At 38.1% G+C, this 27,466-nt stretch overlaps 1 protein-coding gene across 1 annotated transcript in view; it reads left to right on the top strand.

Moving 5' to 3' along the window:
* Nucleotides 1–350: 350 nt before the first annotated feature.
* The window catches only part of PCGF5 (polycomb group ring finger 5), a 65,288-nt gene continuing 38,172 nt past the window's right edge, over nucleotides 351–27,466 (top strand). Inside the window, exons 1-2 of the mRNA XM_017803997.1 lie at nucleotides 351–431; nucleotides 9,671–9,782. The gene's annotated coding sequence lies outside the window, so the exon portion shown is untranslated. The remainder of the gene's footprint in view (nucleotides 432–9,670; nucleotides 9,783–27,466) is intronic.

Here is a 27,466-nt window from a genome sequence, read left to right as displayed (position 1 = left end):
GGGGGTGGCGGCCGGGCAGCGTCTGGGGGCGGGCGGGCGCGGGCGCTGGTGGAGCCCGCGGGGCACCGGCCCCGAGCCCCGCGGGGGCTCCGCCGGCGGCCGAGCGGCTGCCGGGGCCGCCGGGGCGGCAGCGCCCGAGCCGGGCTGTGCCCCAGTTTGTGTCCAATCAGAGAGTGCAGCGCCTGACACCGGGCGGGCGGCAACGCGTAAACAAGCCCCGGGAACTCCTCCGCCCCCCGCGCTCCCCTCCGCGCCGCTCCCCGCGCCGCCCCGCAGCCGCCCCCGCCCGCCGACAAGTCCGGCGAGGCGCGTTCCCGCCGCTCCGCCGCCCTCCCCTCCCCCGCCCGCCCGCCCAGCCGGCGCCGCCCGCGCTGCCACACGCACCCACTCCCGCACACGCCCGCGGGTGCCCGCGGCCTCTGCAGGGGAAGGTAAGGGGCCGCCGGGGGCCGCCGGGCGGGCGGCGGCGAGGTGCGGGTGCGTGCGGGGGGATCATGTGTCATAACAAGTTGTTGAACGTGACATTGCTCTTGAACCGCGGCGGCGGCGGGCGCGGGGCCGCCGCCGAGTAACTTTCTCCCGCGATTCGGCGCTGAGCAGGGAGCCGGCCGGGCAGGGCTGAGCCGGCGGGGCCGGGACCGCGCTCGGGAGGGGCCGGTGCCGTTCGTGGTGCTCGTGGCTGCCCGGGGGGGACGGCGGGGTGACGGGCGAGGGCTCTGCTGCGGGAGCCGCTGCCGCCCCGGCGAGGATTTTTCTAGCAAGGCGGCTGGGTGGGCAGTGAGCGAAGAGCGGGTGCCGGTCCGGAGCATCTCCTCCCGCGGGTGATTATCCCCGCGGATGCTCCGTGGCGGTTTTGGCTCGCTTCCGGCGTGATTAGCTCGGCTTATTATGTAAGATGTCACCGAAGGAGGAGAGGCACAAGCCCTCGGTGTGGCGGAGCGGGGGACGCGCCGGTCCCGCCGCGCCTTCCCCGCTCCAGGTACCGGAGCAGAAGGAGCAGCCCCGGCCCGGAGCGGGCGGGAGGGAGGGATGGGGAGCTCCCCTCCCTTCGCAGCCCGCCGCTGGAATACGGCTGCTCGTTTTACACGTGGGTTGGGTGTGTTCCCCAAACCTTGCCTTTGAGTAGGAACGTAACCTGCTCTGGTTCCTCTCCCATGTTTGACTGCTTCTTTTCTCTTCCAAAATGAAAAATAAACATTCGAGCATAAAAAAAAGTTAAAGAACTTGATTTTTTGCTTTCTTTATGTGCGTGTTTAGTATGTTAACATGATCTGGAGACGATTGAATGAATCATCAGTTCCATGGAATAAAAGCAAGTGAATCATCTCGCATACACACGCACAAAACTGAGAGGGAGCGTAGTTGTTACCGTAGACAGTGAAAGGTTAGTGTCGGTTTCTGATGTGCAATGGGATGGCAGGAATATAGACAGTACTCAGAAACCCAGCAGGTTTCCTGGGGCTAGTTTGTGAACTGTGAAAGTTTTACAACATTCAGTTGCAGTTCTTCTGGCTCAGTAGTTGGATGGTAACCTCTTTCAGTTATCAACTTGCCACCCATTATTTTACCCAAATTCTCAGAAGGGGAGTGTAAGTGGTAAGAGTTTAGTAGCTGTGTTGTTCGAAGTGTATTAGTTTAAAGTAAAATTTAAATGAAAATACAAAAAAAAAATGGTATCACGCTATGTCCATACCCCGAAGCCAGAGACAGATCCCAGATGCTTTTAATCTGTGTTTTATTTTACTTAGTTTTATTAAGCACAAATAGTCTCAAAGTAAAAATATATGAATAGGTATTTTTAAAAACTAAAGCCAATTTATTTAATAAACACATTGGAGTTGTACCTAGATAGACTTCTGTTCCTGATCTTCTTGCCTGTTGCTCTTTTAAATGGGATTGAGGCAGAATCCTATATATAGTTGTTCTTTCAACTCTAACTTGCTTCCAAAGTGGAATTTCCATCCTCCACGTTTTCTTGACACATCTATGTCTCCTAGAGGTATAGAAGGCGTAATATGAATTTTACAAGATTAGGTCCTCTTTTTTTCTCAGCATACCTGCCACTGGCAAGAAATGAAGTCACTGTTTATAGTGGGGAGGTAGAGCTTTACGCATACAACCACTTGGTTTTACAGTATAGAAGTATGTGAAGATCTTTATATGTCTTGCTGGTGAACCACTCTGTTTCCTGTGGCATCAGGTGTCCTTTATCTTGCTGCCTATGTTTTGTACCTCCAGTCATTCTCCAAACGAGAATGGAAGACTAAATCAGTCCTGGGAAGGGTCGGTTTGGGTATTTGTCGCTGTTGGGGAGAAAGGACATGTTAACATTTTTGATGTCTAGATCTGTGCACCAGCACTTCATAGTTTAACTACAGGATTGGAGAAGCTAAGTTTGGGAAAACTCTGTTACTTCAGGGTTCATTGTGTGGTTTTAACACATCAGTATCAGAAGCTTCTGAAGTTAACCAAGACTGCACAAGAAAGTGAATGCACTGTAATAGAGAATCTCTTAGGTACGTTGGGTGGTCAGGTTAACAAGCAGGAAAAATACTGTTTTATTTGTGCATTTAATTCGACAGCCAAATAGCATTCATCCTTTTTTATTGAATTTCCTTACAAAAAAGATAAAACATACAGTGTGTGTGGTGTTCTATGTCCCAGACCTCAGCTGAAAGTAGTAAAGGAAATATGAAAGTGGACTCACCACTCTGCGCCAGCTGTTTTTTCCTGCTGTATGTACACTCTAGGATTCAAAGAAGAAGTGAAAAATTCTAGGTTTCACTTTTAAGCCTGCAGAATGTGCAAAATAAAGTGTATTGACATAGACTAAGGCTAAGATAATAGTTGGTCCTGTGCAGCTCCATTTTTAGGATTGATAAGTGTGTTACTCTAGGATGCACAGCAGAACTTTGCGAACTGTGGAGGGGAATGCTGATAAAAGTGAATTGTCTGAACTTTATATCTTGATTTTTGCTGTGTTGGGGATACATAGGCTTTGTTCTTAGTGTGATCAATTTATGTGTATTAAATTTTACACTGCCTTTTTTAAGAAAATATATTAAGTTATAATCTTTTGTGCTTTGAAAGACTGGTCTCAACAGCATCTTCATATGCTCTTCCAGCTATCTCAACTAGAAATGAATGGTTAACATCCCAATAGGAAAACAAAACAACATAGTTCCTTTTTGCAATTTGGTTTAAAGACCCTTTCTAGACAAATGCAGCAGTCCCAAGCAAGGTTTCAAACTACTCCTGTAGAAAGACATACTGCTGGTGTTGAAAGAGGGAATCCTTTCTTCAGCTATTGAAAACTTTGCACCAAGTGCACAGTGGCTTGGGGTTGTTTGTTCCCCAAATCCTCAGTTAAAAACATTTGTTGTGGTTGTCTGGGAAGAAGTTTAATTTCTATTACTAGTCTTGATATCTAAAATACCAAGAAATAGTTGGAAAAAGTTGATACTATATCACTCAGAGTTGTAGCTAATCTGTTTTTGAATGATGCTGAGCAGGGCCTTAGATATTTCTTACAGTGAAGCTTATTTTCCTGATTATTGTGTTTTTATCTTTAATTTTTTCCAGTAGATGTAGTGCCATGAAAAGTAACAGCTTGACAGACTTTGAGACTGAAGCCCATAATAAGCAGAGCAGGTGTAGCACTGGCAGCAGCTCCCCTGGGCTGTGACAGGACTGTGTATATGTAGCTGTGCCCCTGTGGGAAATATCAGTGTTACTGTCTCTATCTTGATTATTGCTTATAAAATAAAAATTGTTCACAAGTATAGGATGCTTCTGGAATGAAAGATACATAGTATTACTTGAGCGCTGTGGTCTTGACAGCTGTCACAAGTAGTTCTTACATGTGAAACAAATAATTTTGACTGGTTACCTAAAGCTGAAACCATTTATCCGATTAGTAATAGTTAAATTCATGCACATCTCAGCAGCTTTCTTAACAGCAGACCAAACTGTTCATTTGCTACTGTGCTTTGGTCATCTCTTTCCTGTTAGGGAATAATTTTCTTCCTTTGTTTGCCATCAGTTTGTATATGTTTTGAGATCTGGCTGGAATTAAAAAACTAGCCTGCTAATTTACCTTAATAATCCTACCCTAATAAAAGACCTGACTAGGAAAAGACAAGAAGAGATACTTTCTCAGAAGAGGTTTAAGGTGAGAGTAAGTTATTGGGAGGATCTTCACTTCCTTGAGATACTGTTGTGTTCCTGACTGCTGCGTCGCAGAGAGCTTCAAGTTGTTGCAATCTGTAATGGTTCAGGAACTGCCTTCCCACTAATCTTCAGTGGCAGTTGAGTTTGCACTCATTGTTTTAAAGAGTGCAGCACAGGAACATGGAGCAATGACTGCTAAAGAACCAGGTATCTGCACTGCAGACAGGGTGCCTTTGATGGCCTTTGTGCACAGCTTCAGTATCGGTTCTTCCACAAGCAGGAAGACCACTTTGTAGTCATACCATTTCCACTCCAAGGAAATTCTTATCAAAAAGAACCCTTCCCACACAAAAAATCACCAGTGGAGATGTACCAAGAAATAGTGGTCAGACCTAAAAGCTGTGATTTTTTCCCTGATTCTTTGGTAGGATTCTCATTCCATGCATATTATTGGTGGCAGTGTTACAGAATTACTTTCTGACAGCTGAATCAGTAAATACAATCTGATACCAGCAGGGAAGGCCCTAGTTTGTAATTCACATAAAATTGCTTGCATGCAGTTTGTTATTTCCATCTTCCGAACTCCACCCTACACGCTTGTTTCGCTCACCTGTTGTTACAGCTTAGTTTTTGTAATATGAGCTCTTGAGGAAACACTTTGCCATTAATTCTGTATTTGTAAAATCGCAGCACTTCAGTATTCTGGCTGATTTGGCTTCCAGTCTCTATGGAAATAAGTAATAAGTAATAGCTTTCATTTTAGATCTTTTTGCCTGAATCTTTACTGTGTTTCTATCCCAGTGCAAGGAAAAAACCAAAACAGTTCTTCTGAAGTTTTAATAGAATATTTATTCAAAGACCAACACTGAAAGTAACATATTACTCCAAGTAGACAACAGTACAAATGAAAGAGAATAGCCAATCTAAATTCACATTTTTGTGACTCATGTGAAGGTCCAAAGACAGAGACTATGAAAAGTAAGAGATCAGTTTTGTTTTAATATAGTTCAAATGGAAAAATCTCACAGGAATTCTCAAATGTGATGAACTTCTGTAAGGGACAGATTGGTTGTAATTTTCATAGTATCTCCTGATTTTTCTTTAAAAAAGATTATTTGTGATTTTCTTGTGTAGCCAAGGCACCCTATAGTAGTTTTGAGTAGAAGTTTATTCAGTCATGGACTTGGAATTACACAATTCTTTTTGTACCTGAGCTATCCTGGTTCTCTTCGGAGAGATGTGGAGTTAGAGACTGCTAACAGTGATTATTGTGCCTTTTGCAATCGGATATGTCTGTTATTGTGCCTTTTGCAATCGGATATGTCTGTCACGTATTGGCCTCATAAGCCACCAGCGTGCCTGCAGCAAATGTGGATAGAGCCTTCCCAAATCTTCGTTCGCGAAGCCTCGCCATGATGATGACAGTGATTATAGACAGATGAAACAGCTACCATTGACTTCTTCCACGAGGAGCCAAATGCTGTGATTATAACTTGATGCAGAGAGGCAATTTATCTTCACTTGTAATTACAGAGGTGATTTCACATTGGCACTGTATCACCGTATAGGAAATACATTGATTTTCCATGTGGCGTTACATAATTTCACGTTAATTTCTCTTTGCAGTGGTCTTTGAAACTATTAATGTTCATGGACTGCTTTTTCAGGTCTCGTATACTTGTTCTGTAGCAGTTTCAGACAATACTAATGAATTCCATTTTATCAAACAAAACAAGAAAGTACCTAACTTAGTTTGTAACAGCTGTGAACTACTAGTTGTATGATCATATTATGATTTTATGACTTTTTATGAGACAGTAACTTATATTTCGCAGTGGCTACAGCTGACAAACTAATTTGCGGAAGTAGAATAGCCAAGATTTCTCTTTAGAACTACAAAATAAAACATGTTAATATGCATTAACACTTACATTTTTAAAAATCATAGAATCATATAATGAAGTATTTTAATACGCATTCATACAGATAGTGTGGGTGTATGAGAACACATTTGGATTGATTCTTATGTTGTCATCTCCTGTAGACATCTCATTTTTGTTTTCAGTAATTTTAAAATGGGGGTAATCTATGTAAATAAGAGCTTTTTTAAAAAAAAACCCAAATAATAGAAGACAAGAACGTAGGGTTTAACAGGTGTATTCTGCCCCAGTTGTTTAGTAGCTTTTACTGAGTACCCTGACCCCTGAAAAAGTTCCTGTTAGGGAACGGTTTCAATTTCCAGTCTTGGCATTCTCCTAATCCCTACATTTTTCCTAGTCTGTGAATTTGTGATGCAGATTGAAATTACTGGTATGGTCATAATTGCAATTTTAGCTTTGTCTGTCCAGGGATAGTGCTGCTGGCCTTGATCAATAGCAGGACTTGATTCATAAAAGCAGCTCTCCAAGGCTTAACAATGAGCCTCCCTGGTAGTTGCTGACATAATAATACAAGGTAAAACTGATGACGTGACGTGTAACAAGATAACTAACTTCCCGAATCTGAAATTACATAGAAGACAGAAAATTCCTTTTAATAGCAGAAGATTTTGCATTGTGCTTCCTAGTTCTGGTTCTTTCTTTTAACAATGCTGGTAGAATATTATTGGTTTGCTAATTGGAAGGTCTGTTTATTAGATTATTCCAACATGTGGTCCAAGTCCCCAAAAGAGAAATTACCACTTTTCTTTTAGATGCAAAATACACCAGGATTATCTATTTACTTAACTTCCTTAGATATAATTTTTCAGATTACTTTTTGCGTTATATTATGTCTATTAAAATCTTTGTGTACAAACAAAGCACAGTAAAGTGAGGGAATCCAAAATTTAAATATTCTGAAGATAAATTTCAGTGCTAGTTACTACTGATCAGATCTGACAGACGCAGAAATTCTCTCTGCCACAAAAAAAAGCAGTTGATCTTGAGATAAAAGTCTTGAGTGATTCTTAGAGAAGTGTCACCACTGATTAAAGCAACTGTAATTACATTTATTTCCTTCCTCAAGAAGAATGGAATATGTAAGAAACCAGGCTCTTGATTAATTTCATAATGAAAACACAGTTCTTTTTTCAGATGAAAGATCATTTCTTAAATAGCCAATGTGTGGATTGAATGAAGTTAAAGATGTTTCTTTCTTTCATGGTTTTATAAAATTGTTGTTTACTTTTTTGAAGAATCATCAGTACTAGCTGCAGAGACAAAAGATCCTTTATATGATATAAATGATATTTTGAGTAAGTATTCTTGGTGGATTCTGGCTGTAGAATTTCCCTGCATACAAAGTGATTTTGAAGAGCTGCTTAATCAGACCAATATTTTTCAGCTTTCCATCTTAACTCTTTTGATATATCATAGATAAAGTAAATTTTCATCCCAAATACATATTTACCAAACGTACAAGTGTTTGGTTTTTTTCTGGTGTAGATGGTGATCACAGAATGCAAATGAATTTATTTGAAATAATGTAATAAGTGACAGTTGGTGCCTCACACAGGCCAGTGTTTAAAATCTACTATGGATGTGTAACTTTTGTGTATTAATTGCTAAAAACTTTGAACATAAATTTACATGGGATTGGCCTATAATTCAAAATTACCATTAATTGCAGAGGAGCTTTTCCAGTTAATTTATTGTAAAGCTGGATGAAACCAGGGACAGACTTGTAGCATAGGAGCTTTTCTACAACATCTGGCTTCTCAAGGTATAATAGCTCTTATTGCATCTAATACAGTAGGGAAAACCACACAAACTATTGAGCATACGAGCCCTGCCTCAGGTTTTGAACAATAGCAGCAAACTGTGAACTAGGGGTGCAGTTTCAGAAGACATCTACAGCCACTGCTATGGAATGAGGGAAGTGCTGCTACTATGTCTTATGCTGTGTGAGCCCTGGCAGTCATTAAACCCCCAAATAAATTAGGTTTAACTAAACCAGCAGGAAACTACTAAAAAATAAGTTTTCTGCTGGTCTAGTGTATTACATGGACTTACAGATGAATCCGCAAGCTCCAGAGCTTCCCTTTTTTTTTGGTACAACTGGTCCATTAGATCAGCTCTGCTGTTCAGCTAGTGGTAGATTTAGGACAAATTTGGAATAGTTGCTGTGAGTTTAATTTAATTATGGCAATTAAGTAGCTAATCTGAGGAAAAGTGTGATTATCACCTGTAAAACAAAGGGGATATTAGTATGGCCAGAAATTGTGAGATAGTGCTTCATCATGGGCAGATGGAAAATGGATCGTTACCACCAGAACACTGAAGACTTTAGCTGGAGTGTCACCATGCAGTAGAGACAGTATCTCCAGTTAAGTCTGTTCTTTTTAATATCTAGAAGAACTGTGAATACTCATTTCCATGTTTGACTTGATGATCGGAAGTATGAAGTGAGAGATTCATTCTGGCACTAGAAGTCTTGCTAATATGTGTGTAATTGTCAGAACAGCATAAATAGAACAGTTTACATTAAGAAAAGAGTTCTTAAATACTTATTTAAGGTAATCTCTGATCTTACTTTCTTGGATACTTACTAGACTGCTACACTAACAGTGAGTTTGGGTCACTTGCTGGAGCAAGTTTGATGTTCTCTGGTTCTGGACTATTTGGTATGAGCTCTGTGTCTGACTTCTTCCTTGGCAGTGGAGAACCCTCCCTGCTCCCCTCCTCAAGCTGTCCTATAACTAGATTTCTCAAGCACCTCTGATATATAAACATTTTCTAAGATCTGCTGAACATTGGACTTTTGGATTTACAATTTCCATCTTTTGGTGTGTATAGGGAGGGTAATATGTGATAACACTGACAAGCAATGTGCTGACTGAAATTTCCTGTATTTCCTACAAGTGACGACAGCTACTTACCATGTCATTTTTACTGTATGTTTTCAAAGGCAGTGTCTTGGGTCCCATGAATCCAAGGTAGTATTCATAAAAATGCATATAATTTAGAACTTCAGCTTTTTCTGATGAAAACTACTGTAACTTAAGTTTCAGTTTATCCATTTGACTTCATGCCAGTGTTGACCATGAAACAGAGGAAAGCCTAACCAAAAGTACTTCTTGTACTTACCATAGTTAAGTTACCACAGACTGTTCTAATATAGCTAAAGATATGTAGCTAAAGATGTTTAGGCTGTATTCCTGCTCTAGAGTAAAGACAGTGGAGCAGATCTTTGCAGCATGCCAGTTTGAAGTGCCTTAGTTAGGAGATCTGTGCAGGAGTGAACTGCATTGCAATTACCTGCATCAGACATTACTGGGCTTAATGACTAAGAGTGTTCTTCAAAGTTGTTTTCCTATAAGCAAATAGATGCTAAATATTTTCATTGGGGGGGGCTGGAGTTGCTGTCTATGTCAACATATGTTGCAGTCTTTTGGTTTTTGGGTCTTCTGCTTTTCTCTGCAAAACTTCTGAGTTAGCAAGGTTTCATATTCAGGGGGTTATTTTTTCACTATCTCTTTTTTTTTTTTTTCCCATGTTCTTGCTTATCTCACAAACACAAGGAACTGATCGAAACTCCAGGTAGAAGATAAATTTTGGAATAAGAAGAAACTTGTGTACACTGAAAAGAAATCACAGAAGGATTGTTGAGAAGAGTCTAGAATACAAGTTCCGGTATGAAATTCTAAATATTTTCCTTGGAATTCAGGTCACTGTCTGCTCTGGAAGACAAGCCTCACTTAGCATAGAGTATAGCATGTAAAATAGTCACACTGTGTCTGTGCTGACCAGGCAATGATTACTTCTAACTGGAAAAACTAAGTTTAAATGGGTTCAAACTAACATAGCTCCTACTCTGTTGTACGTGGTATGCACTAAAATATATTTCATGCTTTAACCAAATATGTGTCTTATATGTAAGATAACTTTTTATTGTATGAAAACTAGCCATAAAGTAAGGTCAGCTTTCTAATGCCTGATTTTTTGCCACTGTTAAAAATGTTTTGAGTATGTTTTTTTTTTCTTTCTTAAGATGCAGAAAGAAAAACCATTTGTAAATACTATTGAGATGCATTCTTCAATCTCCACAATATAAAATCACAAGGCAATTCATTTTCTTAACACTGAAGAGGTTGAAATATTACACACATTTCAATAACATTGTATCAGTATTCACCTAGAGAGTACCTTGCTCTACTTCTGACTTTGTATTTCCACTGAAAGCACTTGCAAACATTCCTGCTAATTTAAGGGCCCACAGTTTGAATCCTGTGCAGGTATTCTAAACTTAACCCTGTGAATTTGCACAAAGCCAGAGAAAAGGTCTTTCATTGAAAATCAGATGGGTAAAGCAGAAAACATTAAATGCTTTTTTTCACTCCTGTAGCACTAAAATTGTGAGGGTTTGTTTTGTTTTGTTTTGTTTTTTTACTATTAAGTATTTCCAGAATTATGTTATGTAGAAACTTGTCAGGCCAAAAACAGGTATAGTTGCATTACAAGTTGACTGACTGGAATCAGTCACCTAATCCTAGGGAAATGGCTTGATTATTTTTAATCTTATGTGGATGGACTAACTGGTACAATTTTAAAAGCTTTCTCTTCGTAAGGACAAGACAGAAGATGGGAAGGTCTCCATGCATGTTTTCTAGGCCCTCATCCTATGTGCTGTTATATAAAACCATCTGAAATTCAAGCTATGATCTGACTGCTAAGTGCCAACTTCAGTTTGTGTAAAGTGCTGCTGCTAGAAGTTAGTTCTATGTTCAGGGTGACCATAAGAAAGGAGAGAGAACAGGGAGAGGAGAAACTCATTATAAAATTAGTTTAGCAAGATGACACAAAACCTTGAATAAGGACCAGTGCATCAGTAGAAATTAAATGGAGATATAATGGGGCAGTTTTCTTAAAGTAATATAATCATGATTTTCCTACAATAGACACTTGATTCAAATGTTAGGCTAGAGTCAGCTTAATTGTGAATCAAAAAAGCATCACAAAGGAGATGGAAGCCAAAGAATGCATGGGGGGGCTAGACATTCATATCCTATGAACTCTTCTCTCACTTAAAACTGCAGAAATAAGTCTGCAGTGTTTAATTGTTTCTCAGGGAAACAGCAGAAAAAAAACCAGAGAACAAATGGGAGCAATTCTAAAATTGATATATTTCATATAAATGTAATTAAGCTCCTTGATATTAGATGAATTCAAATAGAAATCTCATACACTTCTATGGGCATATTCTAGATCTAAGATCTGCGATAATAAAATAGAAGAATAGGATAAATAGCAAAAGAGAAATCACTATGTAGAAACTATTTGTAGGTTCTATTTACAGAGTGCCTTATTCTTCCATCACAAAGCACAGACTTCTAAAGGAGTTTTGAAGGGTCATGGTATAATCAGTTGCCAGTGTCAAGAGGAGACAAAAGAATGAAGGTAGTCTTAGATGAATGGGCAAGGGGAATATCAAGCAGTTGTTGAATTACATTTATTCAGTGATTGTTAATGCTGTGATCACCACTCATACTGAACTTGATTCTGGCAATTGCACTTCAAGAAGGATGCAGAAAACTTGAAAAGGGTATATAGAAGCCCTAAAAGAATGATATAGTGCTTGGGACACATGCTTTATCATGAAAGACTGGGGGCACAGCTTAGTAAAAGTAAAGCTAAGGTGGCACTTCCAGACAGTAGTCAAGCCATCTCTTAATATTTGCTCTGGTAAACTACATGGAAACATTTGAGATAAAGTAAGTGATATTCAAAACCAGATTATTCAGTCTTGCTGATTAAAAGAAAACCAAATTACTGTAGCTTAGCAAATGAGGTAATAAAAAACAGACTAATTCAGATTACTATTAAGGATTTATATTTTTTTTAATAGTTGGAACTACTGATAGTTGTAGATTACTCAGCACTAGAAAATTAAGAAGGATGATTTAGTCAAAATATTCTGTTGAACTTCATGATAAAATTAATATATGTATATATAAATTGTAAATTATTTTTTTATCTTCCCTTGTTGTGGGTAGTATTGAAAAAGTATGTGGAAAATAAAGCAATAGTTATCCCTGTAGCTCTGTAGAAGCCCTTGGATATAAGAGAGAGCTATGTACTGTATTTTCATAACATGCTGGTCTCAAAGTAGGTTAGACATCTGCTTGGCCATTTAGTTTTCTGTAAAAATACTGTTCCCTATTTGTTCTGTATTAAACCCTTCTCCATTTATATTTTTATGTTATTTAAAAATAAATTTAGAAAAGATGTGTTGTTTTAACAATTAATAAAAACAAACTAGCTAAGGTGCAGAATGGTCTAAGATCAGCATTTCAGAAGAGTTCTTTCAGAAAGAAGAAAGTCAGATTTGAGTGAATGTCTCATATTGATTTTTCAAATAATAATGTTAGAGAAAATAAATACTGTGTGGAACTGTATGCTCAGCTTCCCCAAAGTAACACAAGGGTGTTTGTTGTTTAAATAGAACTAACAGATGCTTAGGAATCTTAAGAAGCCAGGATTCCTATCTTTCAGGCTTCTCTTCATTGTGGCAGATTTTTTTCATACCACTGATAGAAAATAAATATTTTGTTATGATTGATAAACATACTTGTTAATAACTACATGCTTTAAGCCATTTTTGTACTGTATTTCAGTGGTATGCAAGACAGAGCTTTGCTTTAGTTGTACAGTAATCTTTAAGTCCCTTTAGGAGATTCTCAGTTTGCTCTAAGAAGTAGATTATACTAGTTCTGCAGTTCTTCAGTATTCATAGTATTTTTTATATGTGACATGAGGCAGTGTTTATTTTAAGAGTCCAAAGCCACAGGTTCAAATCCCCTTAAAGTCAATAGGGAAAATTGCTTGCAATGACTTCTGACTTATATAGCCTGAACGTTTTGATTTCTATTTTACCCATAAAATTTATATATGAAAATCTACTGCTAGGTGAGGTTTTTATTTTTTGTGTAATACGGCATTTTAGTACTCAGTGAGAGGACATTAAGAATATTCAGTAATACAAATGGTGCCTTACTATGAATGCAGTAAAAGTAACAAGTATCAGTGAAATGACACCCAAAATTACTAGCATTTGAATCTAGTATATTCCCAGTCTAAAAAAATATTCAATAACTTGATATAAATAACTGTTTGTTATGAGATCATGCCGTTAATCTCTGTGGCTCCTTACGATGTATTTATTGCCATATAAATGAAACATCTTCCAGCAGTGCAGTAAACAATGTGCCTAATATCTGTAACTTGCTTTTCATATGCATACTCTCCCCAGGGAAAGAAGCATGTGCAGTACATAGTCATGTTTTGGTAGAATTTTTGGGTTTATTTTGGGGCAAGTGTGTTGAAAGCATTTGTGTTGACAAAATATAATCAATATATAGTTTTCCACAAAATTATTCTGTTTATGCTGATTGACCCATAGGCAAACTAGAGACTGAGTTGGATATTGCCTGGGTAAATACTTCATTTGACACCCAGCCCACTCCTGCATTCTTTCCATCACTCAGAGATGTTGGTCATGTCATACAATGTGCATCTGCATCTGGCCGTGGAGAAATGGGACAGCATACACCTGGTTGTAAAACAAGTACAGGCTTAGTCATGTCACAAGTGTGCATAAACCCTCAATACCTACTCATACATTTCTGGACAGCACAACAGAAAGGTGGGAAATTACTAATTTTGTTGGTTATGTTATTTCTGTGAGTTAAGCCCAATAGGTAGTTAAGCACCACGAGCTGCTCACTCACTCACCCCTAATCCCCTATGGAATGAGGGAAGAGTAAAAGTAAGAAAACTTGGGGGTTGAGATTAAAAAAAAGTTCAAAAGTTTATAAAGCAAAGGATAAATGAAAGATGAGAGAAAGAAAAAGAAACAAAACAAGTGAGGCAAAGGCAATCACTTTCCACCTCCCAAAGGCAGACTGATGCACAGCCAGTTGCCAAGCAAAAGGTAGCTAACTTCCCTAAACCCCCCTTTCTCCCTTATTATGGCTGACTGGTGTTCTATGGCATGGAGTCTCTCTTTGATTAGTTCAGATTAGTTCTCTTTGGTTGTGTCCTCTCCCAGCCTATTGCACACCCCCCAATCTTCATTGTGGTAGGTAGTAAGAATGAGAGAAGGCCTTGATGCTGTGCAAACACTGCTCAGCAGTATCTAGAACATCAGTGTGCTATCAGCATTGTTTGGGTCAGATACCTACAAGACAGCACATTGTGAGCTGCTGTGAAGAAAGCTAACTCTGTCCTAGCCAGGCCCAATACAGTTATTTAGCAGGATGAGCTTGAAAGCATTTGAGACTTAAGCTATAAAAAGCTATAGAGAGAATCTGAATAACAAAGTATTTTTCAGGAAGAAAGAATACAGTATTTATTTTGTAAATAACCTTGGTGCTTTTGAACACATTTCATAGGTCTCATGGTGGGGGAGATGATAAGTATTTCTAAGACTGGGAAGGAAATCCACACACAAATGATATTCAAGGTACATATTTGTGTGTCCCACTGAAGTTACTCAAGACTTGAAAGAATTGAAAAATAAGAATTTATGTTTTTCTTGGACACAAATTTGTACTTAGGTCTATTTCATTCCTTTTACTGCAGAAAACAGACTACTTATACAGTTGTGTGCATTACATAATGCTCAACTTTCTCAAACTAGAGTATCAGTTTTCTTCTGCAGGAGCTTTTTGGATGTTTTGCCTAAATGTCTTATGTTTCTGCCTACTCCTGTTTAACATAATGCATTCCTTTTTTAGAGAAATGAGATCTGAAGGATCATACTTGGCATTAGTCTCTAGTGAAACTGAAATTTTTACTGGAATCTACTCAGAGTTTTGCAGGTTTACTTGCAGTGCTGTTTTGGGAATAGAGAGAAAAGAAGTTGCTGTTATTTTCATTGACATAGAGTCTGTCGAGATGTAAGCAGTTCAGCATTCCTGAAGTAGTTTTCTTTCCGTAACAATGTTTGAATATTGTGTGAAAACTTAAGTCTTTCCTCATGTCTGCTCGCATGTCATTAGTGAAGTGAGCCACTGTCTCCACTGTGAAGTGTTTGCTTGAGGGCTTATGAAGTATGGAAGTACTTTAGAGAGAGTAGAAGGTACTTAAAGTATCTAACCGTCCTGGGCTTGGGATATGTGAAATTTGGAGATGTCATATGAGCAGTTTCTGCCTGTGCAGTGGTTATCACAACATAATGTAACAAAAAACCCTTGGAATTATCATGCAGTCTTTGTGGCTTCAGGACTGAGATGTGTAACAGGCCAGTAGACCAGAGGACTGCTTCAGTTCTTAGTATTGTCCACAGGCTTCCAGCACATTTTGTGTTTTTGTTTCAGTGACTGTTAATATTAACTGCTACTTTGTAAATGAGCATAACTGGGCATTTTTATTTCCTTTTTAATAAGTAATGTATAGCTGTAAAACACTATATCAGTACTAGATGTGTATTAACCAACAATCTCTTCATCACAGCAGAGGTAAAAGGACATTTAATTACATCATAGAGACATAAAAATGACTTGTTTCAGAAAGTCATGGCAGTATTGTGTTGGATTAGGCTCTGTAAACAGCAGTATTCAAATTCATGAGATGTTTGTTAATATGAAAAAGAAAGATGAGTTGATGGGTCTGATTCTTTGTCATCTTAAGCAGTCATTTGCTGTTGCTTAAAAGCAAATGCAAAAATGCAATTAAAACAAAATATTCTGTTTCAGTCGCAAGTGTATAAAATTATATATCTATAAATACACAGACACATACTATATAAGGTATGAAATTCGGAAGAATTCAGCTTTTTATCTTCAAATATTTTAGCTTGCAAAATGTTATACTTACCTCCATATGCTGAAAATTTGAGACTTGACTTTTAATTTGTTACCAGTCCTGTTCTAAAACTAACTGCAGATATCTTGATTATTTTCTGTAGCTGGTATCAATAGCACCATGAGGCAAAATGTAGCTTAAGTGTTTACTATGGCTATTTTTTTTAAATAAAATCTCTCACCTCAGAGATTAGGTGTCTGGCTTAAATGCATGTCAAATGATCTTTCAAATGAAGAGGAATGTTGTGATTAACACATTGTATTGGAATTCAAGAGTCGGAGGTTTAATTCTTAGGCACTCATGTCTTCCTGCGTGGCTGACATCAGAAGTCTATTAGGAAACAGCTAGAAATATTTTACTCTTTATGTAAAACAGGCTCAGTAATGCATGCATTTCTTCACACAGACTTTTTAGACCAGATGGACTCTCAAAGGGTATGTTTCCACTGCAGCTGAAGGTGTATTAGCTGAATTGATATATTTGCAGTAAGTGTAATCTAACCAGCTTTGTTAAATACCAATAAAACCAGTGTTGGGTGTTTCAGTAAATGGGACCCAGCTTGCCCTGGACCCTTGTGTGATGAGGTTTGCTGATATATGTGTTCACTTCCATTATTAATGGGGTTAGCTAGATTAAAGAGTAGATCTCCTTTACCCTTTCAAAAAAATTGTTTTATTTTGATCAGCTTTTGTCTTCTTTACTAAATCTCACACTCAGCCTTCAGATTTTCTTCCAATTTGTTGTCCTGTAGAGACAAGCATTTTCCATCCTCTGTCGTCCCTTGGCCCTCCCTGCCCCAAAATACACAGATTCTCTCTTTACGCACAGAAGGCCAGAAAGCAGCACGCCTCTGTGGCTGCTCAACAAAGCTCTTTTACTGGGGAATACTAGTTGACAGTTGCCTCAGAATTCCCAAGTTTTATGATTTCCATGGTACTTTCAGAAAAGCAAAAGTTAGACATAATTAAAGCTTGAATCAGTACAGTTTTGCCCAGATTTCCCTCGGGCTGGATGGTGATAATACATAGCCCAGACCCTAAATCTGGCTACCTCTCATCCTGAATGACCTCTAACAGAGAGCCTGTTTCCTGCATGAGTTACCCACTCCTGAAATGACATTCTCCTCTATGACAATTGGACTATAGTGTTCAAAAGCCAAGTGGTAAACAGAATATGAAACTTATTTGATTGAGTAGAGTGTTATACCTTGGAAGGACATTTTCTGCAGTTTGAGATTGTTGAGATTTCCTCTTCATGAAGGATTTATCTGTTACATAAATAACATGGAATAACACCTCCACCCCAAAACTGTACTATTCTGAAAACAAAATTATTTTTCTTGAAGCTAACAGGTAAATTTGTTCATCAGGTTTTGAGTTAAAATCTGATGCCTCTAAGAAATGTAACACACCAAAGAAGCAGGGGAATGCAGAAAGGAAACAAGAAATAGAAAAACTTGAATGAAGGGAAAGAAGAAGGAAGTTGGGACATGCAAAGCAGCTATTAACCTAGTTTAACAGGACTGTCTATTTTGCTGTTATGCACTATTCCAGGAAGTTATAATGGTAAGTCTGTCCTTAAATTATTTAACAATAGCTTCTTCATGATTTAAATTTTTTAGACATCATGAAACAAATGGGAATGGACACAAAGCTGCAGTGTAATATGATATCTATCTGTAATGATTTTTAGGAAAACCCAGTAGCTTTTGTTTAGTTTACATTATGGTGCTCACCACAGTGGATCCCATAGGATAATGTAGACAAGGATGTCACAGAGCTAGTGCATGCTTGGGGGTATCCCTAGTAACCATGCTGCACACTCAGGAGGGGCCAGTGTCATGGCTGTGAGACAAGACCCCAGAACTCACCATTGCATACACCTGATACGGTTCAGACTCAACAGGAATGACTAACACTTGCTGTTCATAGGTAGCCTAGAACAGCAGGTAGTGACCATATTCCAGACCTATTCAGTAATTCTGGGTAGCATGTCACAGAATCCCAGCATCATCTGCTTTTGAGCCTGTCAGTCCTCAACATGAACTTGGGCAGAGTGTTGCATCATCTGAAAAATTGCTGAGTGTGCACTCTGTGCCATCACCAGGTCATTAATGATGATGTTACACAGTACTGGCCCCATTCTCAACTCAGGAGGTACTCCAGTAGTGACTTACCTCCAGCTGGACTGTGTGTTGCTGATCATAACCTTTCTGGCACTTGAGTCAGTTTTCAGTCCACCTCGTTGCCTGTTTGTCTATTCCAGCCCCTCTGTTCAAAGCAGGGTCAACTAGACCAGTTGTGAAGGATGGAGACTCTGCAGCCTCACTAAGCAAATAATTCTAGCATTTTTTCACGCTCACAGTAGATTTTTTTTTTCCTTATGTTTAAATGGGATTTCCCATGTTTCAGTTTGTGTACACTGCTTCTTGTCCTGTTACTGGACAGTATTGAGCAGTCTCTTGCTCTGTCTTATTTGCTTCCACTGTCAGGTATTTATACACATTGCTAAGAACCCCACTGAGCAAGGCCCTAAGAAACCTCAATTCTTTCAGCCTCTTCTCATATGATGGATGCTCCGATCCCTTAATCATCTTAATGACTGTTCAAGCCCTTGGTATGATAAAATCGTAAACAGAGGGGAAAATATTATGTGGTACAGTAGTAGGTACCTTCCACTTTTTATGGCCAATATTTGCATCTTGTCTGACTAAAGTTACTGTGTTCTGTGGCTTTGAAAAAGAGACACCAAAGAAGTAGGAATCTTCAGCATTTTTGTCTATGCTAAATAAATTACTTACAGTATTCTTGTAAGTAGTTACAAGTTCATTGTTCTTTGGGCACTAAGTGCCATTTACATTGGCTCCTGTTTACATCAGTGACAGTAGTTTGGACAATAATATCATTGAAAGGTCATGTACATAGTGAAGATATTTGCTCTAAAATTAGTAATATTGACTTAGTACTTACTAAGTAAAAACTGCATTTCTAAAGATTAAGACAGGTCTTCCTAGACCCTAGACAAACTATGGAGCTACTTTTTCTTTCATCATTCATTACTGGATGTAATCTATCTACAGCAAAACAGCATACTTTCTGTTTCTCTTCTTTATAACAGCCTTTGTTATGTGGTTTTGTTAGCACCATGTTAATTGTACCAAAAATTTTACTTCTCAGGAATATTATTGAGTCTCTCTACTGAAATTAATTAGTTTGTCCTTATTGATTGAAGTATAGTAACATAAAATAGATTATTAGGAAGCTGTTTCAGTACCTCAACTTAAGACTTTTCATCTGTTCTTGTTCACCAATATATAAAGAAAAAGGAGGGGAGAGGGTATTGCTTCACTGGTACAAATGTGGAGACCAACAGGTGCAGTGAAGAAAATTGTACAATACATGTTAAATATATCAGATAAAACTGTAAGTTGGCAGTATATGTTTGAAGATATTTTTTTTTTATGTATTTTGTTACAATGGTTTCTCTCATGATTTTGTTAAGTTGCTGCTTAATGGAAGACATAGCCCCCAAATACATATTTTAGCTCCTGACTGATGGAGGGTTTGGATGGCACCAGTGTTTCTGACAAGTTTAAAAGACATGGGATAAAACACTAGACAGCATTCCAGGCTTCTCAGCAGGAAACATTTAAATCTCCTTAATTTTATTCCTACTGATCTGTGGCAACTGAGGTCTTGTATTTAAATGTGAATTGTTAAATAGACAGCATGGTGATGATAGGAGCAGACTGTGTGTTACATGTATCAACAAGTTCTCGTAAGCCAAATACCATGTCAAAATTTCATATTTCCATCTATGCATTTGTGATAAAGAGAAATAATTTTAAGAGTATTATGCCTTTTATTCTTTAAAGTCTACCAGGGGTATTAGATTAGGGAATTGAGTGAGATTTGCCATGTAAATTGATAGGTGAAACCTTCTAGCTTTAATCCTCTAGAACCTATACTTAATACAGTACCGAAGAAAATAGTCCCATCTAAAAAAACTCAGTAAAATGCATACAGATTATTGCAATTTTGAAAGTCAGAAATGGTGTACCTTTAGCATAGTTTATAATTTACTTTAGGAAAACATTCTTGAAATGTTTTTAACAGGGAGCTCGGTTCATTACAAAACGTGAAAAATTTTGAAAGTAAAAGGGCTTAGTGTTGGTTTGGGGGTTTTTTTTAAGTGTGTTGATACAGTGAAAAGAAAAGGCAGCTGGCTAACTGAAGCTGAGGTGTTATATCTGATAAATCTCATGGAGTCTCTTAGTGTTTGACAGTGACTGTAGGATTTGAAACTCTTGCAATGCAGATTAGAAATAGCAGCGAGGTATGAAACAATAGTAAAGAATGATGCTGATTTTATACTTCTCTGTCCAGTGCCTAAAAACAGGGAGTCCAAATTGCCATAGCCTACTCAGCTAAAAGCCATGTGATCTCATTAGCACCGTGCTGAACCCAGACTTCCCAGCATTACAAAAGGAAGCTCAAGATGCAGGGATGGTAAACACAGTCTCATGTTTTTTGGTTGATTTTGTGCTCAGTCTGATTAAATGCACATAAACCGAGAATATGCTGTTTACATGCAGGCAGAGTCTGAAGGCCATGGCTTTGTAATTGCAAAAAATCAAAAAAACCCCCCTCAAACTTATTTTTCATACTTGAGAATTGTTTTATACATCTTTTCTTCAGAAAACTCAGTGATGATAACAGCAGAGACAGGCACCATTTATGCAAAGTTTTCTGATTTACTGAAGTCATGGGACTACGGTTGGGAAAACCAACACTGTCAACTTCCTAAGGTAGTGGCACTGCAGTACTGGCATATAAGCAAAGTTATGGTCTGAGCAGTGATTGCTCACTTGAGAATAGCTTCTGGCTAGAATCCTGAGCTTCTCTCTCCCCCAAAATAGCATATTATTCATGTGAAGAATCAACTAAAAGTATCAGGTTTGCTTATTCTTTTTCCATTAGTATGGTGGATAAAAATGATTAGTATTTCAAGGTAATGCTTTCAGTGAAGTTATTTGGAGTGACTCTCATTTGTTAATGTGAACTGTTACAAATATCAAAAATATATAAAAAATGCTATTTTTCTTTATTCTTATGGAATGATTTTTATCTAACTCAGTAGGCCAAATTCCACAATGACTACGGTCATATGATTGGATGGATTGGATCACATGGAACATGTTGCTGCACAGACCTTTAGATATACACTAAATTGCTGTCAAAAAAGATGTGAGGAGGATGTGAAGCTCGCTATCTTGGTCTGCACCCTATTTTCTCTTAGTTTATCCAGAAGAAACATTCTCTATTTTACAAGTTAAAAACTAAATTCACAAGTATCTCTGTTAAGTTTTGTCCAATGAAGCTACTGTTTTAATGGGCTGACAAAGTGACGGTTCCCATGAATGAGTCTTCCCGTGCGGCGTAAATGAAATGGAGTCCATCCAACATTGTGTTATTAAGCTAAAGGTTTTATTCTTGAGAGAGCTGGAAACAGAACTTCTGTTGAAAATCTATTGAAGTAGAGTAGTTAATTCCCTAAGATGTTGTGAATGTCATTAATTTGTCATGTAAAAGATGAGGCAATTTGGTTGCTACTTTTCTATTTCCTTTCAAGCCTCTTTGTTTGCTGGTTCTGCCGTCATAACAGGCATGAGTAGATTTGTTGAGGATTGCTTTTGCAGAGCTTATTGAAGTTTTAAATTTGTTTTGACTTAAGATCTAGTAGCAAGTCTTGTTTTTAATTTGCAGTGCAAGTTGATTGCATAATTGTGAAGCTGTTTGACATGTGTGATACAATTTGATTTGCATTCCTGCCAGTTTTCAACTGTAAGAAACAAAATCTGTTAGTAACAATTTTAGCGGGAGTCATTGGAGGGTTCTTACAGTTTGTTTTCATTGTTTTCATTTGTCTTTCAATTTCAAGGAAATTGAAAGATGACATTCATAAAACTATTTGAACACTTCAGGTTATTGTTTAGCTGTGCTGTATATGTTGATGTAAGGGGCTTTGATGATTTCAGGGGAAAAAAGAGTGGAAAAATACATAATATAATAGATTTCTTATATATATATAAGATGCAATATAGAATGGGAGAGGCTATATATTACTGACAGAAACAAGGATTTTAAAACAAGAGTGATAGAACTGTAGCAAATAGCCAGTGGGATGTCTTGTGGAAAAGCATAGACTTCATTGAGACTCAATTAGAAAACTTTAAACCTATGTTCATACTAGTATAGAGATACTTTTTCCCTGGAAGGATATCTATATAGAATTGGCAAAGTGTTTACACTATGACCTGCAGATCCTAGAAATCTATGGAGGAGACATAGTCTTGCCCATGCAGATAACAGCTATATTCAGGCTGGCCTGGGCATGTTACCCCACTGGAGTTTTTCTGATAATGTGGCTCCACTTGTCACTGACTGGATTATTTTTTCTATTGTGTAGTAGCAGGGAGACTTGAAGTAGCATTAATTCCAGAGCAGATTTTCTCTGTAAAAGCCACAGAATAAGAGGTGATACTATTGCAGAGAGCAGAGTAAAAGGGAACTGAACTGAACTAGCAGAAACATATAATCAGATAGCCATAGGTAAAGAAGTTAAGAAGTATTAGAGATTATACAGTAATAGAAATGGCAACACTGGTGTGATTTCTGTGAATTCAGAGACAGTCTAACATACTCTGCAGTAGAAGTGAGAGACCAAAACTTTTTTGGCCAGGGACCAAAAAAGTAATCCTGAAAGTGCAGATGTTTTTGATGGATGGAGAACAGCTGATTAAGAACCAAGGCAATTGTTTCAAGTGATGCCTCTTCTTTAAGATGTTACCAAAATACGTGACCATTACTTGCTCTGTTTATACAGAATTGCTAGATTGTGTACTTATACAGAATTGCTAGAAATTTATATAAAACATAGGACTGTAAAAGACTACTTTGGTCATTCCCTGTGGTTCCCCACAATCACAGGCAACTCTGAAATAATGCCTCCTCCATTGCAGCCTACAGAACATACCACGAACCACAGAACACTTTTTTCAATACCCTATAAAAAGCTAAAGGAGATGTAGCTCAGCAGACCAAAGTGCATGGAAGTTACAGTGTGCCATGAAGCAAAACCAAGACACGTTGAGGATACCACCAGTATTTAATTGCCCAGAGTTCCTAACTCCATCACAGATCACTGTTTTTTTAACCAAGCACATGGGCAAATGGAGGCATCCTGATTTCACATCTTGTAAGCCTCCTGCTGTTATCACTCCCTGTGAGCAATCTCTGATGGTTCAAAAGCAAACCCCTCCTTACCTGATCACCAAAAATCATTCCCTATGAAGAAAAGAAAAAAATATAAATTGTTGTGGCACAATACAAGCCTCTATACCATAGTAGAGATTTTTGCCTCTAAAGACAAAGTGATGGCAGTGAGGTCATTCTCGTGACCCATGAACAATCAGCTGGGCTACATGGCAGCCTATACTATATCTGTACTATGCTTTAAAAAAAAGCCAAACTAGAAAGCAACAGCTTATCACGGTTCACACGATTGGATACTTGAGTAACTGAATAGACAATAGGTCACTTAATATTTTAGAAGTTAGAAGTGTGTCTCACTTTCTCTGGGAAGCTTCTGGAAATGTTTGTGTCTGATGCATGCAATCCTGCCTATTAAGACTATTCTTCAAAAGAAAAATACAGAACAGTGACAAAATAATCAAAGAAACACTAGGAAAATACTTTTTAAAAGTATGGTCATCGCGCTTAAATCTACAGCTACTTTCAGCTGAGTAGTTTGAATTCTGCTGTAATGGGTTGGTGTTTTTAAATTGGCAATACCACTGAGGATTGTAACTACAGTTCTTAAATTTGTTATTTGCAGGGAGGTATGTCAAGCTGGTCACAAGATCTTCACTCAGTATGTTTAATGGTCACCTAATATGTTCTAAACCAGATATTTTTTCACTTCAACCTCTGCATACAAGTGTCTAAAGTTAAATTGTCTTCTTCATGCTTGTGGCAATTTCTAGGCAATTTTATTTCAAAGTTATGATTTTTTTTCCTTGCAGTGACAGTCTCCCTCTCCTGCTGCTATGACCTTGTTTCTCACTTGTTTTTTGTGTTTCCCTAGCTGGGAAGAGACAGCATGTGTCATGGTTGACCAGTATTTTAGTGTGCCAAGGAAATATTTGACAATACAGATCTGCTCATCTTTCCCTTGCTAGAGTAACTTATTTGATTGTTTCTTCTTTACTAGCAGCCAATTATTGTGAAATCTGTAGGAACTTTAAGATTTCTCTTTTTAAAATTTGCTTGAAATTAGTTCAACAAAGTTGGAACATTTTGTGACACAATTTTACCTTACTCTTGAAGTGTATCTTGAAAGAATTTGTCTTGTTTATGTATTTGCCAATGGCGTAATAATACAGATGTTGGCATTTTGCAACCTGCTTTTCTACTTTACTTTAGGCTATAAAAGAAGAGTAAGCATAAAGAAATGCTATATATATCCCAGAAGTGCTATTATGTGCTAATATATGGCATCTTACAGAGAGCTCAGCAGGGATGAAGAAAAACCCTCATGGTAGAAATGCAAAACCTCTGCTGATAATTTTCATGAGTAAGTGATAGGGATAAGAATAGCCTAATTCCTATCGTTTCCTATCAAATAAAAGGCAGTCTTCACACTGAGCATAGTATCATTGTTTATATGATACACAATGTAACTACTCTTTGCCTAAAAAGAGCGAAGAACTAAACCTAAAGAAATGGACCTAAAGAAATAAACCCACAATGAGGATTGCCAAGGGTTGAGACAGGTTGCCCAGAGAGGCTATAGAATTGCCATCCTTGGATATATACAGTCTTTCTTTAGATGAAGCCCTGAGCAATCTGAATTAACCTTCATGTTAGACCTGATTTGAGCAGAGGCATTGGACAAGATGCCAATTAGTGTATGGTTCTATTCTAGATAATGTTCTACTTGATTGGGAATTTCACTGGAAATAAGAGATCTCAAAGTGGTTATATGTCATCTCTTCTTCACACCTGAGTAACTATGCAGTAAATTCAAGTAAGTTGCCTGCAGTTCACGGGTGGTTGATTTTCCTCTCTGTTCAGCACTGATGAGGTGACGCATGGAGTGCTATGGCCAGTTTGGGGCTTCTCAGAACAAGAAAGATGTGAAGTGAGTCCAGCCCAGGGCCATAAAGATGGGTAAGGGACTGGAGTGTTGTTCATTTGAGGAGAGGCTGAGAATTTGGGGACTGCTCAGCTGGGAAGAAAAAGGCTTGAGGGGATCTTATCAGCATGTATAAATACTCAGTGGGAGAGAATGTAGATAAGGAAGTCAAACTGCTCTCAGAGGTGTCCACTGACAGGACAAAAGGTAATGGGCACAAACTGAAACACATGAAATTCCATCTGATAACAAGAAAACTGGTGGTTTTTTTTACTGTGAAAGTGATCAAAATGGGAACAGATTGCCCAGAGAATGGGTACAACCCCATCTGTGAAGATAATCAAAACCCCACTGGATACAGTCCTAGACAACCTGCTTTAGCTGACCCTGCTTGAGCAGACAGGTTGAATTAGATGATCTCAGGAGATGACTTCCAACCTAAACAATTCGGTGAAGTTTTCAAGTTTTTCAAAGTTGTAGAATGGCATTTTCATCAAATGTCTAGAGGCTCAGCTCCCTCTAAATATCATTCAGATTGCTACATAATTTCTATTAAGAGAAGCAGGGATTTGTTTTCCATTAATTTCCTAGTTCAGATGTGTCCCCGTAATTCTTCATCTACAAAATACAAGTAACTCTTAGGATAACTGGAGGGTAGTTGGAGACTTACCTAGAAACAGACTCCAGTGTAGCTCTGTAGGGATGTAGCATTGTACTAATGTAGATCTACTTGCAGAATTAGAATTATTCACTCATTTCAAATGTTACTGAGAATTTGAATATTGACCAGTGTTTATTTTCTCTCTGGAATTTATTTGGGAACTGATGTCGAACATTGGTATTTTTCAAAAATGTTGGAACTGCTTTAATGAAATGCTTGGAGTTCACATATTCTTGTGTGTCCTGGCTGTTCCTTTAAAAAGATACATTTAATTCTTATTAAATGTAAATAATTACTCTGTTACACATGTAAATAATTACATTCACATGAGGATGATCCAGTAGTTCTTGAGGGATTTCAAGAAACTACTTCTCAATGTTGATAATGCTTAGAAAGCAGTCTTTATTTTCTACTTGTTAGACAAGATCATATATGTAAAAAAGGACTTGGTTTAAAAAAAAAAGTAAGCATTGTGTTAGGGGGCACTCTGGGAACTGCTGAGTACAAGTCAGTTGATGAGAAAGTCAAAAGTTTGAGAAACACAGAAAAATGAGAGCAGCTGTATTTTCATCACTCAGTTGAGGACTATAATCACCCTCTCTGTCATACCATGTTTCCTGTCACCAATACATGATATATATTTACTTTTCTGAGCTAAGTTCATTTTCTTGATTCTGTTTCTTTCATAATATGAAAATGACTGCCTTGTTTGATTCCTCTGTTACCTTTTAACTGCTATAAGTAGATCAAAATTCTCATATCACTTATATGGACCTGTATTTTTAAATAAACCTGTTGTATGAAATGCTAGGAGTTAACTACCTTTGAAATTATAATTAATTCATAAGCATTTATTAAAATAATTTTCTTCCTTATGATATAAAGTGAGAGTAAGTATTTAAGGATCTAGTTTCCTCTGATAATGAAATGAGAGCTCCTTTGCTGCTTCTTGTTTGCTCTTTATGTTGTGGTCTTGAAAGGTGCTGAAAGCCTCAACTTTCATCACCTTCAGTCAGCATCTCATAAATACACTTAGTAGCAGCAGGACTGAGTGGAGAGATCAGGCAAAATTTATTGTCTACACTGTCACCTGGCATGGGACTGGTTGCCCTTAAAAGAACTTCAGTATGGCTTGTGGGAACCTGTACCGGTCACGTATGTTTGCAAGTACTACAATAATCACAACTGCTGTGTGATTATTCCTGTGTGGGCTACACAGTATAATAAATGACATAACTGAGTTTTTGATGTGCTTGAATCGAACAGTGTGCATCCATTACTGGGTAAACGTGAGCCTAGCTGACTAATTTGTTTAGAAAATGTTGGGTTCTTTTTTTTCAAGTGAGACACTTAAAGTATGATTTGAAATCCCACTTAGAAACCAGTTTATTTTTAAAACAAGTCTTACCAGATGCAGTCATTTTGAAACAGCCAGGAAAGCATCAGCAGTTGCTTGTTTTAAATGCATGTATGTAAGTTTAATAATGCTGTATCATACTTAGCCTACATTCGAGCAGGGCCACTCTCACACTCATTCTGAAAAATGTCAACTTCTGCTAAACTGACAGAATGTGACTAATTAAAATATTCCCATGAGATGTATATAGTCTATGTTGTCTATTTCTCTGCTTCATGTTTAGTTTACAGTTCTGTGTTC

The sequence above is a fragment of the Lepidothrix coronata genome, unplaced genomic scaffold (assembly GCF_001604755.1).
Source record: "Lepidothrix coronata isolate B3197 unplaced genomic scaffold, Lepidothrix_coronata-1.0 Scaffold8, whole genome shotgun sequence".
Lineage (NCBI taxonomy): Eukaryota > Metazoa > Chordata > Aves > Passeriformes > Pipridae > Lepidothrix > Lepidothrix coronata.
The sequence above is the reverse complement of the archived record's forward strand: the minus strand, read 5'-3'. Positions and strand labels throughout refer to the sequence as shown.